Here is a 15249-nt window from a genome sequence, read left to right as displayed (position 1 = left end):
TGTGCTTCTGATCTTGTAGATGTGTAAACAAGTAATGATGCATTAACAGTGTTGCCATCTCAACTCAAAAGGTATTGTGTGCAGCGCTTGTTTTCACTGGCTTTCAATTTCAGCTATCCTATTGCATAATTATTTTCCTGTATAGTTTTCTTTCACTGTTCTCTGATTAAGGGCCAAAGTAAAAGCATGCATTTAAACCTGCACAGATTTTAATGGCCCGGGCCGTGTCACATCCAAGCACCTTCTAATCCATCAGCAGCCTTGGCAAAGCACAGGCCCTGAAACTGCCAAACTCTTTTCCGATGACTGACATGTTAACTATAAAAATTTGCAACCACAAATCAGACATGAAGTTTGAACTTTGTCCTTTAAACTTTCTGGGCTTTTTCCCCCCTTTTTCAATACTGTGGTGTGAATGCACTTCGGCCACTGCACAAGCTCATTGACAGCTAAAGCCAGTAAATAACTACCTACATGGATTGATTACCATTGTATCCCATCCATCTCTGCCAAGGCCCCATTGAGAAGAAATCAATACAGTATTCAACATGCATCACTCATATACTATAACTATCAACTAATTGAGTTAGAGGGGACAAAAACAACACATCTATCACCAAGGAAGTCGAGTTCCCTTTGTTTCTTTTTGCGCCTGTACTTAGGTGTTTGATTTTTTTTCTCCCCTCTCCTCTTTGGAGTATTACTTCACCCTTGGTTCCTTTCCGCGTTTGAGGTTTCTGAACTAGAAGCAGTTTAGATTTGCAGTCCAGTGAGATAGTGCCAGGCAGCTTCCAGAGGTTAATGCGGTGTGCTGGCTGTGGGTGCATGGCATCGGTATGGCTGAGTGAACATCACGTTAAAGCACAGCGATGCTAAACTCTGCCTCTCCAACGCACAGCACAGACCACAAATTGGCCTTCTCGCATGAGAACACAAAGGGGGATACAATTGTAAGTAAACAATGCAAAAGACAGATGAGGAGATAAGCTATTATTGTTGTTGTGTTCAGAATCACCTCCAAGCCCTGCGCCTGTAATACCTGAGCAAAGTGAACTCATTTCTTCTTCAAGGGTAGTAAAGAGATAGAGAGTAGCTGGGCGGTTAGACGTCAGAGGGTCGTGGGTGTTAGCTGGCAGAAAATGCAAGCCTCCGTTTGATCCCTGTGGCTCAGCTCCATCTGGCTATGTGCTGACCATGTTAGTGGACAACTGCCACTGCCTCATGGCAACGCAACACTGGCTCATGTATTATAGAAAATAACGTCTTATCTTTTAGTGAATCGGCTCTGTCTTATTAGACACATTGTGTGCTAGCATAGCCAGAATAGCCTGCCAGCAGGGTATTAGCTGTTTAGCTCTACACACTCTTCAGCAGATTATGATTATTTAAAAGCCAGAACACCATGTAGCCGAGTCACTTTGTTATACATATAATCGTTCCACTATGTGCAGATCGTAATAGTAAACTTTTCCATGCTGTTTCAATGCGACTTATTAGATATTAAGCATCAGGGTGTCAAAGAGTAATATTTTTATTGCTGTTACTGGTCGAAAGTAGACAATAACATGATAGTAACGCTGTATAGCAGTATCAGTCTTACTAGGTAATTGCAGAGAAATTATAAGTGAAGGACTTCAGAAGTCAAGAAAGTTTATTGAAGTGTTCTGTGACAGTTAATATAGTGGTTGTCCTTCCCAAGTCCCAAATGAATCAGTGAGATGGGAAACATATCAGCCAATCATGTTTTTACATTGAGACATGCACACAGTAGACTAGCGTGGTGGCCAGAATCTCTTGTTATTGTGTTGAATATATGGATAAGTATGGTTGCTTCTGGTGTTGTGTCCCATATCAATACAGCTAGTTGGAATTAAACCTAACTTTGGGGCAAAGCTACCAAGTATTTTTGTTGTTGTTGTCTTTAATTAGTTTTGACCTTATTAAGTTATGGTTCTTTTCTCATTCATTTAGTTAGGGGTTTTGGTCTTATTAACTCAAAGTAACCGCGGCTCAGGGCGATCGTAGTTCAAGAGTTGGGAGTTCGCCTTGTAATCGGAAGGTTGCTGGTTCGAGCCCCGGCTTGGACAGTCTCGGTCATTGTGTCCTTGGGCAAGACACTTCACCCGTTGCCTACTGGTGGTGGTCAGAGGGCCCGGTGGCGCCAGTGTCCGGCAGCCTCGCCTCTGTCAGTGCGCCCCAGGGTGGCTGTGGCTACAATGTAGCTTGCCATCACCAGTGTGTGAATGTGTGTGTGAATGGGTGAATGACAGGATGTGTAGAGCGCTTTGGGGTCCTTAAGGACTAGTAAAAGCGCTATATAAATACAGACCATTTACCATAATGCGCGTGCCAAGTATCAAGGCTTCTAGGAGAACCTCCGTGAGCAAGCAGCCACTCCAGACAGGTTAAGGTTATAAAGCTGTGTGCTGAAATGAGCAAAGGTACTTTTTTCATTACATATCAATTTTCATTTGCAAGAAGAAAAATATGTCAAATCTTCTTGCAAAATCCACATAGTCCCACTTTAATATTTTTTGTGCAGTGATTTTGAACGGTGAAACTTTTAAAGTTTTCCTTCGTTCTGGTTCCAATGGACAACTTCCAGCCATTTTCTGTGCCCATGGCAGACTGTTAATCTAGTTATTTTCCACTGTAATCCTATTCTTATCTCACTCACAGCTTCTTTATCATATTATCTGAATTCAGCTAAGTTCTCACCTGATTTTCGTGTGTATTTGGAGAAGACCATATGCTATCTTACTCTCATTCCTGAACAAAACGTCCACAGTTGCGAAAGATGTTAAGTGATCTTCCGTGCTAGGGGTAAGCAACCTCCTGCATCCATCCTGTTACAAACGGTGACGTGCCACGCTGATAGCCTTAATGAGCAGTGCCGTGTGCTCCCAGCCATCCCATAATGAAATTTGCTCAAGGCGGAACAGACCGGAGAGGCTTGGCAGAACATTGGGGCATATGGCGGAAACAGCCGTGATTTCCATGGCAGGTGGCTGGATACTGCAGATAGGTAAAAGGCTCAGTCACCCAGAGCTATGGCCCTGATGAAGAGTACTTGAAAGAATCTCCAGAAAGTAACACATGAACATGATCTTTTCACCGTTGTTTCTGACAGAAAGCCAGCTTTCATTAGTGAGTAAGTATATAGTAGCGGCATTATTATACAGCAGGAATGGTTGGATTATATCTATTTATTGTCTTTATCATTTGCAAGGAAAATGGAAGACATTTACGGAGCTTTGTACTTGCAATGAAACACTGGGCCAGAGTGAGCGAGTTTTACGAGGAGCGGAGGAACAACATGATTTAAAGAGGGGAACTAAAATGATTAAGAGTCTACACTGTCCCCTGTTTCTCTTTGTCTCATACGTATTTCTTGAAGACGCATAAAGAAGCACATGCAAGCTGGGGACCTTGTTAGGGGTGTTTCACCACCCTCTAGAGCACACTTCAGAGGAAGACAAAAAGCACCATGTTCTTTTAATTAATTTGTACATTTCCAGGCTTTTATTGTGCAGTGCTGTAGAGATGGAGTCCTTCCCTCTTGAGAAGCATCAGTAGAAACATAGGATCACAAGCACAAATGTGCACATTTTTTTTGTTCTTTTGTAGAATGTGCATTTTGCATACTGTATCTATGTCAGCCTTTGTATATTTATTTGTTACAGCAGAAGGAATAAAATGGAATTAGGCTATGTATGTTAAGAATTATTCCTTTGTTTTTAAACTGCTGAAACAAGGAAATCCCATTAAGTCCCAAGTCTATTCCAGGATAGCACTGTATTAGTTCAGAGCAGACGAGTAAACAGAAACTACACGTGCACAGACTGGAGACAGAGTATTTCTGTAACTTACAGCAAATAATAGCTTTTGTCTTGGCTCAACGAAAGGTTTGTGAAGCTCCCCAAACATCCTCTCATCTTTCCACAATGAAGGACAAATTATTTTTAAAAGTTCAAATGAACTACAATCTAAAGAAAACAACATAAATATTAATGGACTGTCCTAATCCTGCTTACACCTTTTCAAATAACACCTAAGATAAACTTGCAAATAGTTTTTGGAGAGTAAAAATCTAAAAAGCTTTTTAGTTGAATTGATTGAAGACAAGCATTAGTACTTGCTGAAGTTCTTATATTTACTTTACACTACAACAAACCAAGGAATCTCACAGAGCCTCTTTTATCTCTTTATTTGATTAATTAGATAAATTACTTTGAAATCAGTGTTTATACTAACAAGCTAATTACAACGTGTTAGTCTAAACTGTTGCATGTTCAAGTCTCAATCAGATGTATTGAGCTGGATCTGGAAACAAGCACTGACAGTTCACTTTAGCCTTGGGTTGAGTTCAGGGACAGACACAGCCAACAAAAGAAGAATTCAGGAATGGTACAAGTATAGATAAAGATGTTAAAAGTGGAGGAACAAAAGAAGACACACTTGAAATAGGAAACAAACCGATAAAAGTACAAACTCCAATCTACTTCAGCCCAGGGGATAGGATAAATTGGACTCTGAAACATCATATCGCTGTTGGATGAGTCACTCTGATGGATGTGAACCCCCCACTGATCAATTCATAGGACTGACAGGATTGACAGTGACCAGAGAAAAGAGCTGTAACACAGTCAATACTTCTCACGGTATTGCTGCATTGTGATGACTGCTCTCACCTATCACACGCATTTATCCCCATGGTGTAGCTGTTGCTGTTTCCGACAGAATGCAAAACAGAACGTCTGTGCAGACGCTACGGAGCAGATCTATTTGTCACTGATTTGAAGGCTTAGGGGGGCAAAATGCAGGATCATCTTTTTTTTCTATCCTTCTTTGGTGTTTTCACTCCTGATAGAGGCTGATCTTTATCACGCTGCCGTAGCCTTGACTTGTGTCACCGTAACTGGTTACATTCTCCCTCATCACTCAGGCCTGTTGACACCAGAGTGGCAGCTCCACTACCCATTATGAAATGACCTTGGTCTAGTGTCAGTAGGGCCATAGCGCTGCTGAAACAGTAACACCCCAAAGTGAGTAATTTTCTCTCCATAGGTCAGCAACTTTGCCGGCGGACAATCTCCCCCTGTAGATAAAGGCGGTGAGGGGGTCTTGCCGCTAGCAATTGTTAAGGTGATGGAAAGGGGGAGGAGGGTCGGCCATATAGGACAACGCTCTGTGAGCAAACCTTACTGAGGACAGCGGTGTCAATGTAATTAGAGCAATGGACTGATCTGATTAAGCAGACTCCAAAACCAGGGAATAGATTAACCATAGTGCAACTGCATTTTGCAATGCGATCCCTTACAGGGCTGTTTAATTAGTCTATACATTTATTTATCCTCTTACCAGAGTGGATTTCATTAAAGCCCCTGGAGGGCTATTTGATTTGATGCTGAGCAGTAAAGAGGGACCATGATTCCCCATCACCTGCTAAGTGAAGAAAATATGCTTCAGCCTTTGTTTGTAGTGCAGCTTTATTGGGGTGTATTAGCCTTAGAAAAGATGCAGTGACAGTATGAATACTTATCTGACACCCTGCTTTTACCTGTGTTTCATCTGCACTGTTATGGAGTGCTTGGCTCTGGTTCGCCACTGCTAAGGATACATAAGTGTGATCTTACTCATTGCTTGGAGGCTCTGTGTGGGACACAAAGAAGAATGTATTGTCTTTGCTTGCACAAATAGCCCTCAATACAGTGCTGGCTCTACAACAGGCAACTTGTAAGAGGATGTCTGTGAAATGCATAGAGCATGTCCTGAGGAAAATCTGTCTGTGAATGTCTCACTGCGGCGTCACACAGAAGAAACCAAAGCCTATGAAGTATCTAAAGGATACATTTGGGAAAGTTGATGCCCAGCGTAGTGACAAAGAAAATGTTTGGGAAGCCACTACTATATCTTTGTGTGACAACACTGGAAATCAAAAACAAGCAAAACTGGAAAAGCTCTAAATGTAGCAGTGGAAGTTGAAAATTGCCATTCTTTGGCCAACAAGAACAACCAGAACGCCGGTGCTGCTGGTGACCTTGCCCAGCAGCTTGATGAGGTGATGCTGTGATCCTGTCAAGCTTCACTGACCTGCAGCGATTTGTTCACTGGAGCACATTTTTAAACGGGCTATGACGCTGCTCAATGTGCTATGATATGTTGTTTCACCACGGGGAAGCTCGTGCACATAGTCTATTGGGAAACCTCTGTTGTCTGAACATTAAAACTCGGATCACAAAGTACAATTAAGAAAAAAAAAAAAGAAAAAAGAAAAGCTTCCCACGAAACCCAACTGCAGGGCACTCTGTTCCCGTTTTCTTGTCTGAGTAATAAAGAGTGGAGGTGATGTGCCGAGAAGATTTGGTTTAGGTTCAGGATACATTTATCTCAAGTGCCCCTCACTGCACCTGAAAAACTGGTCGTGACAGACAGGCCACTTCGCCAGTGTCAGACTATTGAAAGGCATGAATGAACAATCTGATTTCATTGTGCTGACTTTGGAACTGAAAGAACAAAAAAGTATACTGGCTGCTGCTGTAAGACACGATGCTGCTACCACAGAGACATGTAGTTTCTTTAGACACAGGGTCTTTACAAAAGAATATAAAACTTTTACACTCATACATGATTTGGTAAAACATGGCTTGGTGGAAATATTTTATTTGGTTCCTCCTGAAAGGCTAATGTTACATATTACATTGAAACATGTGGGATAGCTGGTGTTGTATTTGGATCTCATAGTCATAGTCAAGCTCTTGTTTTTGGCAGCTCGTGAAATCCAAAACTGTTTCCGCCAAGACTGATTAAGTACTTTTACTTTTGTTGGATGTCTAAGTGTACTTGACATACAGTAGGGAAACATATAGAGCAATACACATATGTAGTACATATCTAGAGCTAGATTTTTTTTTTGTACTACTCATAATAAAGTTTTTACCAAAAACGATTAGAATATCCAAATGGCAGATAACAATAGTGTAATTCCTTCTTTGTGTGATAAATATTCCATCCAAGGACATACTTAAGCTTTGTGTCTTAATACTGAAGTTGATGTGTGTATTGTCTGGGAAATGAGGGATGAGCAGCGAGGATAAGGATAAGAAAGTGTCTTTCCTGATGTGTCTGGGTGTCTGCTCACTATCAAGGATTCATGGAGTGTGTGACAGAGAGTGGATCTCAGTGGTGAGAGCTGGGAAGACAAGAGCCGCTCTGTACAGAAATCATCCTGAGACACACTGGCAATGTAATTAGCACATGAATTATTTCTGTACAATGACATGCTTCAGCGCCTCTTGACTTTGCTCTTGTCTGAGGAATGCCTCCATGTATATGGCCCAAATTAGACATCTGCCAAATGCCGGTCCTTTACAGTCAGACGCTTCTTTTCTTGCTCCAGTAATCAAAAGTGGACAGTAACCTCTGCAGCTCTCTCACAGCATGCACTTTGGGTCTGTGCTGGCAACCTTGACAAGGTTACATCCAAACTGAGCAGCTTGTTAAAGCGCGCACGGCGAAGATTTATAGCTGCTAGCACATTTCAAATATTGCCCATTCAGACAGAAATCTGCTATCAAATGTTACTACACACCTGTCTGCAGCTCATTGGTTCTCTAGTAAACATTCAGATATTATCATCAGGTATGATAAATTATTGCAGATGGGCTCATTACATTTTTTTAAAGGGGGAAAAATGTTTGTGCTCTTCTGGCCTATAACTAAATAAATGTATAGTTAAATGAAGTGCTAACTATACATTAATATCCAAATGCTTCTCTTTTAATGAGGATATTGATCCCCCATCTCTCCAAGGCTTACATTATTATTCTCTGGATTTACACTGTATGAATGGATTGGCCTTTGTAGATTAGTATTCAGCACGTTGCGCTCCTCCTTCACTGTAATGCTGTTGTGATTCTGTAATAGGCCGAAAGCAAATGAGAGTCTTGGAGCTAAAGTGTGCTGTTCTGTACGTGTGCTCATACAGTGTTTGTTTGACTGAGCGCACGGATATTCATTTTGCATTTGCCTGTCTCTGAGTCTTTTATTTTATTCTTTTTCCCCCCTCGTTTTTTAAAGTCCTGTTAGATTCTGTTGCCTCATGATGCCTCTTGCCATTTTGAAACCTTAAGAACTAGGAAGCCTTCAACACTTTTAGCCGTCCGTTGCTCTGTGCATTGGATAAAAACAGAGTTCGGTACCATCAAGAGATTTTCTACCTTGTCTCTCACCAGCACCATTAAGTCTTCAAGATGGAGCTTTTTCAGGGGGTGAGATATCTCTTAAGCTCACTCCACATAAATGTTCTTGTTGAGGGAATGTGCCAAAACATCTAATGTAATGGTTCACTTCCCGACTGTAACTCCCCCCATTTTTTTCTTCTTAGCCTCAGACATATGAGGATCTATTTTGTCATGACTTTCCTTGAAAAAAGATACAAAATGTGATAAATATCACATTTATCCTATTTTTTTTTTTTTTTGCAAAAATCAATGACATCATGATTCATGGGGACACAGGTTGTTCTGGATAATTGCTTTTTTGTTGTTGTTGTTGCTCTTTTTTGGTTTTCCCAGTGGAATATCTTAAAGGCATCATAAGAGAGGAGATGAGCTCTTATTGTGGTCAGTTTTAAATAAGAAATATTTTCTCAGACTTTCTCTGTCTGACTTTCTGCTGAGAGGAAATTGCAGTTTGTGATGTGGGAGTTGCAGGAGTCAGTGTTGTTATTAGAATTTAATCCAGTTTATGTGTCAAAGGTATTGAGGAAAAGATATTCTTTAGTGTTGTCTTTCTGAGGTGTGCGTGCGCCTGTATCATTTCCATTAGCTGGTGGATGTCTGTTTTCATGCCTTGCAGGAATGTGTGCACAGGTGTGTGCATCATCAAAGGTGCGATGCCAGTTGTGGATGAGGCAGCTTTGTGTCCTCATGGGACCAGATACCAGAGGAGGGCAGCGCGTGCACCTGACTGACACGCTGCCAATTAGAGTGAACAGACATTGACTCTGTGTGTGATTTGGCTGACAGACTGTGAAATGGTTGCTTGACTCTCTGCTATTGGGAAAAAATGTAAAAGATTTCACCGACTACTTTCTAGCACTCTGAAAACACACACATACTATACATCAGCATGAAGTCATATTCCCTTTTCATCTGCATCACATTTCATGCTTTATTAGAGGGCTGAGAAAAATAGTAGCTGTAAAAAAACAAAAACAGGATGAAGTTTTGACCTTCATTTCAGCTTCATGCCAGCAGCTGCAGTGAACACAAATCTGCAAAGAGCATTCTTGTAAGCTAATAGCTTTTGCTTTGAGCTCACCTCCTTGTATCACTCATCCATTAATCACAATGTACAATTTACTTGTACTTAAGATAGATTCAGGGTGAGGTGAGGCCTTTATAATTGTATTATGCTTGAAGTTTATTGTTTGCAATGGTATATATTTTATAAATGCCACCCAGTATGTTTACCACTAGAATAACTCAGTCCCTGCTTTTCACTACACTTGTACAAAAAGAGAAAGAGATCTTGCATGACTCTTTGCTTGCAGAAAATGAGCTACATGTTATATAATAAGTGCCTAATTGACACCTGATTCTGTCCTTAATGACATGAGCGGCAAAGCCAATTATAAGTAAATTTACTATGGGCAAAGTGTTTCTGCGGACTCATGCTAGGGAAGGGGACTCTCTCTAAGCCCAGCACGACATCCATCATACTGTGAATCTAAATGACACTATATGTTAAGCTCACACAGTATGGTGTCTGAGGGAACTTAGTGTGTGGATGTGTAAGCTCACACAGATTTGCACATGCTGGCTTTGTCAGTTAAATGTCTGATAATATTTAACACAGCTAATTGAGGCTTTTCTCTCTCTTTGATGGCACTCAAAACGATCACCAAGTGAAAAAAATACCTTGTAGAAATTGTATTTACATTGCTGACTTAAAAATGAAAATAACACAAGTCAAAAAATATCCTCAAAGAACTCTTATGGGTTATTTGAGTGATGTCTACCTTGGGAGTGGCGAGCAGTTACATTTTTTTACTTCAGTCTTTTGAACTGTGTGATAATCATGTAATAAAATATATTCTCAAAGAATGTAGCACTTCAGAAACTCTTATATCTGTCATGCGGTAAGAGGCTTAAGCCAGCTTGATGACACTAACTTCCTAACATTTTAATAGGATGCCAGACACTAACTTCTGTATCATTTTAATAGGCTGCCAATCAAGCAAGGAAACAGCAAGCGAATGAAAACAGAGTCAAATCCAGTGTCAGTCACCGAGCTTTGCCACAGACAATTAAACTACTTTGGTCTCCACATTGCACGGCTTTGGTATCCTTTTTCGATGGCGCAGCTAGACCCTAAAATTCCACAGGTGCTTCTTTGGAAGTGCATCTTTTCTGAACTCGCTCTGAACCTGAAAAGACTGAGCATTACACACCGAGCTCGTTTTACTTCAGCTTGTTACCGAGAGCTGAAAACGAGTATTTATAGTGGTGTGAGGAAGGTGGGTGAAATCTCTGACAGGGAAACAGTGGTGTCGAGTTTCATGCTATAGTCACAGTTAATGCTGAGGGCTGTCATGAAGAAGATGACACAATTGGAGTTGGGCAACCGTAATTGCTGTGTCTGTTTGAGCAATTCGAAACCTTCTCTACAGGCCCATAAAATTAGTATGAGTCTTGCTTGCTATGTGTCATCTTTCATTTAGTCTCTTTTGACTCTGGAGGACACTCATTATTTGTCATTAATAATGATATCGGCTGTATCGTTTAAAAGCCGTTTGAGTAAAATGTGTTTTCTACTCCCACGTTTCAACTTTTCTGCCATTCTTTCACCTTTACTTTTGACAAATTTATTTTGTACACAATCAGGTCAAAAGTTTCAGTGACTAGATTAATTTGCACTTAAAATCAAAGCTTTGCCTATCGTTCATTTCATGGGTAATTTTTCTCATATGCTGCCAAGCCTGTTTCAGACTGTTGTGTCATGATTTGATGTTGACAGGGAATGTGCTCCCCTGGGTGCGAGCTAATTTAAAAAGCAGCCATAGTGTAGCAGTTGCCAGATTATGTGTCAGAGCAAAGTGACTGATGAGGAGCCTCCTGGTCGCTCGGTCACATGCTGGCAATGTTGTACATATGACGTGCTCCAGCTTGTAAGCCCCTTGGTGCTTCATAATAAATGAGTGATTTGGTTCTACATAGTCAACTTCAATTAAGATTGAATGATACTTTAGAGGCAGTTACGCGGCCTTTACTGTTTTTCCCAGTGAAGCATACCTTGATTTTTGTGGTCGTGCCATGCAGCGCCAACTCTGCTCACGCCTTTTGTAATTTAATTTGAGTGACGGACACTTGCATTGCTTCCATCAATATGAGTAGTTAGTTCTGCACCATATATGCACAAATGTGATGTGACCATAGAGAACGAGATGCCTGAATGGCTGTTAGTTAGCTGCTGTTGATTAAAAGTTGTTTTTTTTGCAGGGACGAGGACAGTTGTACGTTTGAAAGAGATCACAGGATTATGAGAGTGCTGAAGCACAATTATTTTTGTCACAGGTCTTAGATCTCTGACGGATCCAAGAAAAGAAAGCTAAACACGACGTTTAAAATATCCTGCTAATGGAGGTTTTTGCAGTTTCTAAATGTAGTGTAAAATGGGTTTTGGTGAAGGCACCAATATGATGTTGTCTTTTAAAAAAGTGGGATGAATGATGCAGAAAAACACACTGTGACAAGTTTTTACCTTTGTGTCTATTTATGGCCTTTCCCTAGGAGCTTTCTGTTCACTCTTTTCATGTCTTTTTCTGTCCTCTGTTTTCTGAAAAACACTAAAGAAGCTGGCTCTAATTCTTGTTCTCATTCAGTGTTATGACTCAAGGGCATTGATGTGCCAGCAGCTAGCTGTAGTTTGATTGACCGTAGTCTGTAGGTCTGCCCAGAGAGACAAATGGGCTATGCCCAAATACCCAGGAGAAGCAGCAACAAAATAGCACCTTTCTTCATTATTATTGGGGACACTCTTTGCATAAAACAGTCTAATATTGTGACCTATGTCGTAAGTCATCAGCGTTGGGGTTTCTAATAGAAAAATCAAAGTAATAAACGTGACTCCATTTTTTTATGTTATTCATCTGTTACTTTTTTTTTTTTACATTATATTACTCCACAACATGGCTTGAGATGCATTACCACATAATAACTAGTAAACAATGTAAATCTTAGGCTACATGCCCACACACTGGCACAAATCTTTATCCAAATGAAGGGCGCGCACGCGCACACACACACACACACACACACACACACACACACACACACACACACACACACACACACAAACAAATCTTTTTATTGTATTTTTAGTATAACCAGAAAGCTGAAAGCAGTGTTGGTAAAAACCAGCCCAAAGAGCATTTCACATAAAAATGCTGTGTGTTAGTAGCAGTGGATCATTGTTTCTGGCCTGGACACAGTTTGCACTTTACTGTCACAACCTTGTCCTGTCACACAGTAAAAACTTATGTAATGCTCATATCTTCATTCTTCAAAAGTTTTATATTTAGCTGCAGTTTTTTTTCCCGTCCAAACTAACTAAACTTAGCCCAATGTTGTGCAAGTGCAGGATAAAGTTCTTCTATCTGCCCATGGATGAAAGAGCTTATGTAACCCCAATGACATAACTGTGATTAGTAACTTTAGCGTTTTCCAGGTTACCTGAAAGATCTTTAAACACTGCAGCTTTCACTAGCCCAGCAAGGTATTAATCACCACAGCGCCACAAATCTAATTAGCATATCATTACAGACATACTATGTTGAAGCTTTCCCAGTCAGTATTTCTCAGTGCTTTTTACAGCAAAATAAGACACCTTTAATAAAACTATATTTGACCACAAAGCTTGGTTTACCTATAAATCAGCTGGAAATGGGAAAATGAAATCTTGACTCAAGTGTGTGGATGTTTCTGTCTAGGCTTTTCACATAAATATTGGATATTGCAATATATCATAAAGATATAGCAGCATCAATTATCAGACATGTAAGCTAGCCCAAAAACATACATATGTTTACATCTGAGTAACCCAGTTTGGAATGTAAACACCACAGAAGTTGCACATCCTCTGGCCCTGAAGCTCCCTCTGGGCCCGGCCCCCAAACGTTGTAAATTCTAAGCAATGCCTCTGCTATACACACACAATTCATTCTCCATTGGTTAGGGGAATTAACTCTGACTTGAAGGCATGGGGATGTGTGGAGAGAGAAATGAGAATGACCCTAAACTATTGGCTCTATTTGTTATGTGGTCACTGAGCTTGTGAAGCAGGGATGGGTGGATTTAGTGAAGAGGGTAGAGTTCTCTCATTTTCACTGATAGGGAGCGCAGACATAGAGGGAATGACCAAAGAGTGGTGAGATCCAGTCAGCTTCAATTATGGCCCCTTGTAGTTTTCCCAGAGGTGCACTATAGCACGTTTAAGGGGAAATCAATGAGGTGACAAATTGTTGTGGACAGCAACCCCTTTCATTTCTTACATTGTTGCATCCATGACTGGTTGGTACACAAAGCATATGTGTGTGTGTTAATTTGTGTGTTTGTGTGTGTCTGTGTTTGTTTGGCAAGCATATATAAATGTGCAGCCCCATTTATGATAATTGAATGCTTTGCTCCATTTGTTTTTTGGTGCTTTATTTTCTGCTAGTAGCTTTAATGGCTTGTTATCTGTCTAAACCTTTTTTAAATGCTTTCTAATAGGTTTTCACATGCATCACCCACTGATGCCCAATGTCACTTTGTTTTCTTTTTGTCTCAGAATGTTAAGGTTTTTCTCAAGGATGTTTTTGCTATGCCAAATCATATAATAAAATATTATAGAAATCAGTCACTTTGCTGATAGCCCGACGGCCGAGGAGTGCTCTTTTGCTCTTAACAAATCTAGAGCTCTTGGTCATTTGTAAATTTTGATATAAATTTTGATATTAATACCATACCAATGTGTCATTCTTTAACTGCAGTTAGCAATCTCTGTTATTTAGAAGATTTAATAATTTTTGCTGGCACTCTTTGGTCATATTGTTGCTCTTCGGTTTTTGAGTTCCATTAGTCTTTGTCAGTAATTGCTCTAACTGTGCAATCGTCTTCCTATCTAAGGTGTGTGAGCAGGTTTTAATAGCTGATGACCAATGTTGGGGTTGTTACTGAGAATTATTTGTTACATAATACAGTAGATTAAAAAATGTGTTACTATCTTACTATTGTGTCAGATAATTACCAGTTGACAATATAAACCATTGGCTATAGTTCCACAACAGAAAACCCTATTGTATGAGAACATACATACAAAACTTCATTTAGTGTTTGAACACAAAGCTGTATATGCAAAGTAAAGTTGGAAACTAGGCAAAGAGACTTCAGAGCAATCACTACTGTAACACATACACGTGTACAGTAGCTACAATGTTATAAATCCGACTGCTCATCACTGACCCCGTTACTGATTGAAGATCAGGCTCTGGCTGCTTGGTTATGGTTGGAAGACAAGTTTTACTTCACTCTGGGTTTTTTGGTAACTTTTTGTTTGTGCATGCTAACTGTGCTGATGCTTGGATCTTGTGATAGCAGCTAAATTCAGTTGCTGGTGTTTGAGATACAATTTGCACTTAATTGCCCATAACTGGGCTCTTGTCCTTTCATTCAATAAAAAAAGTAACCAGTGCACAGTAAAAAAGAAAAGGCATGTTTGATATTTTTCTTACCTATCTTCTTATCATTTTCTTACTACAGTATAATGATCGTAGATTATGTATGGATACATGTCTGCCTTTACGCTATCTCCTCCTTTTGATGGGTGGGCCAGTCTGAAGAAAACTTTGCACGATCACACATACAAGGATTAATAACATATATATGTTTGTAAGAGAAATTTATCATAAATCACAATTCTTTGAGTTTTTTATATCAGATTTAGTTCATCATCCCTCTGGAAATGCAATCTTACATTCTCCGTTAGCATATATTTTACGTGTCATCTTCAACTTACGTCGCCCTTGCATAATGGTCACCAAAACTTGTGCGTGCTACAGAGTTTTTTAGCAAGAATTGGCAAAAAACACTTTTTCGTAGTGCAGATAATTGAAGAATCTTATAATTAACAAAATGTAATGACCAAGCACACTGCTGTAGCACTACTGATGACAACAAAGCATTTTACACATTTAATTTACATTTT

The 15249-nt window shown here is 40.0% G+C and overlaps 1 protein-coding gene across 14 annotated transcripts in view; it reads left to right on the top strand.

Annotated features, from left to right (window-relative positions):
* Positions 1–15249, top strand: part of LOC146374785 (neurexin-1a-like) — a 254486-nt gene that overhangs the window by 71168 nt on the left and 168069 nt on the right. The gene's annotated exons all lie outside the window — the stretch shown is intronic.

This window comes from Perissodus microlepis, chromosome 13 (assembly GCF_051167445.1).
Source record: "Perissodus microlepis isolate ML-2025 ecotype Zambia chromosome 13, ASM5116744v1, whole genome shotgun sequence".
In the NCBI taxonomy this organism is placed as follows: Eukaryota; Metazoa; Chordata; class Actinopteri; order Cichliformes; family Cichlidae; genus Perissodus; species Perissodus microlepis.
This window is presented reverse-complemented; position numbering and strand designations above follow the sequence as displayed.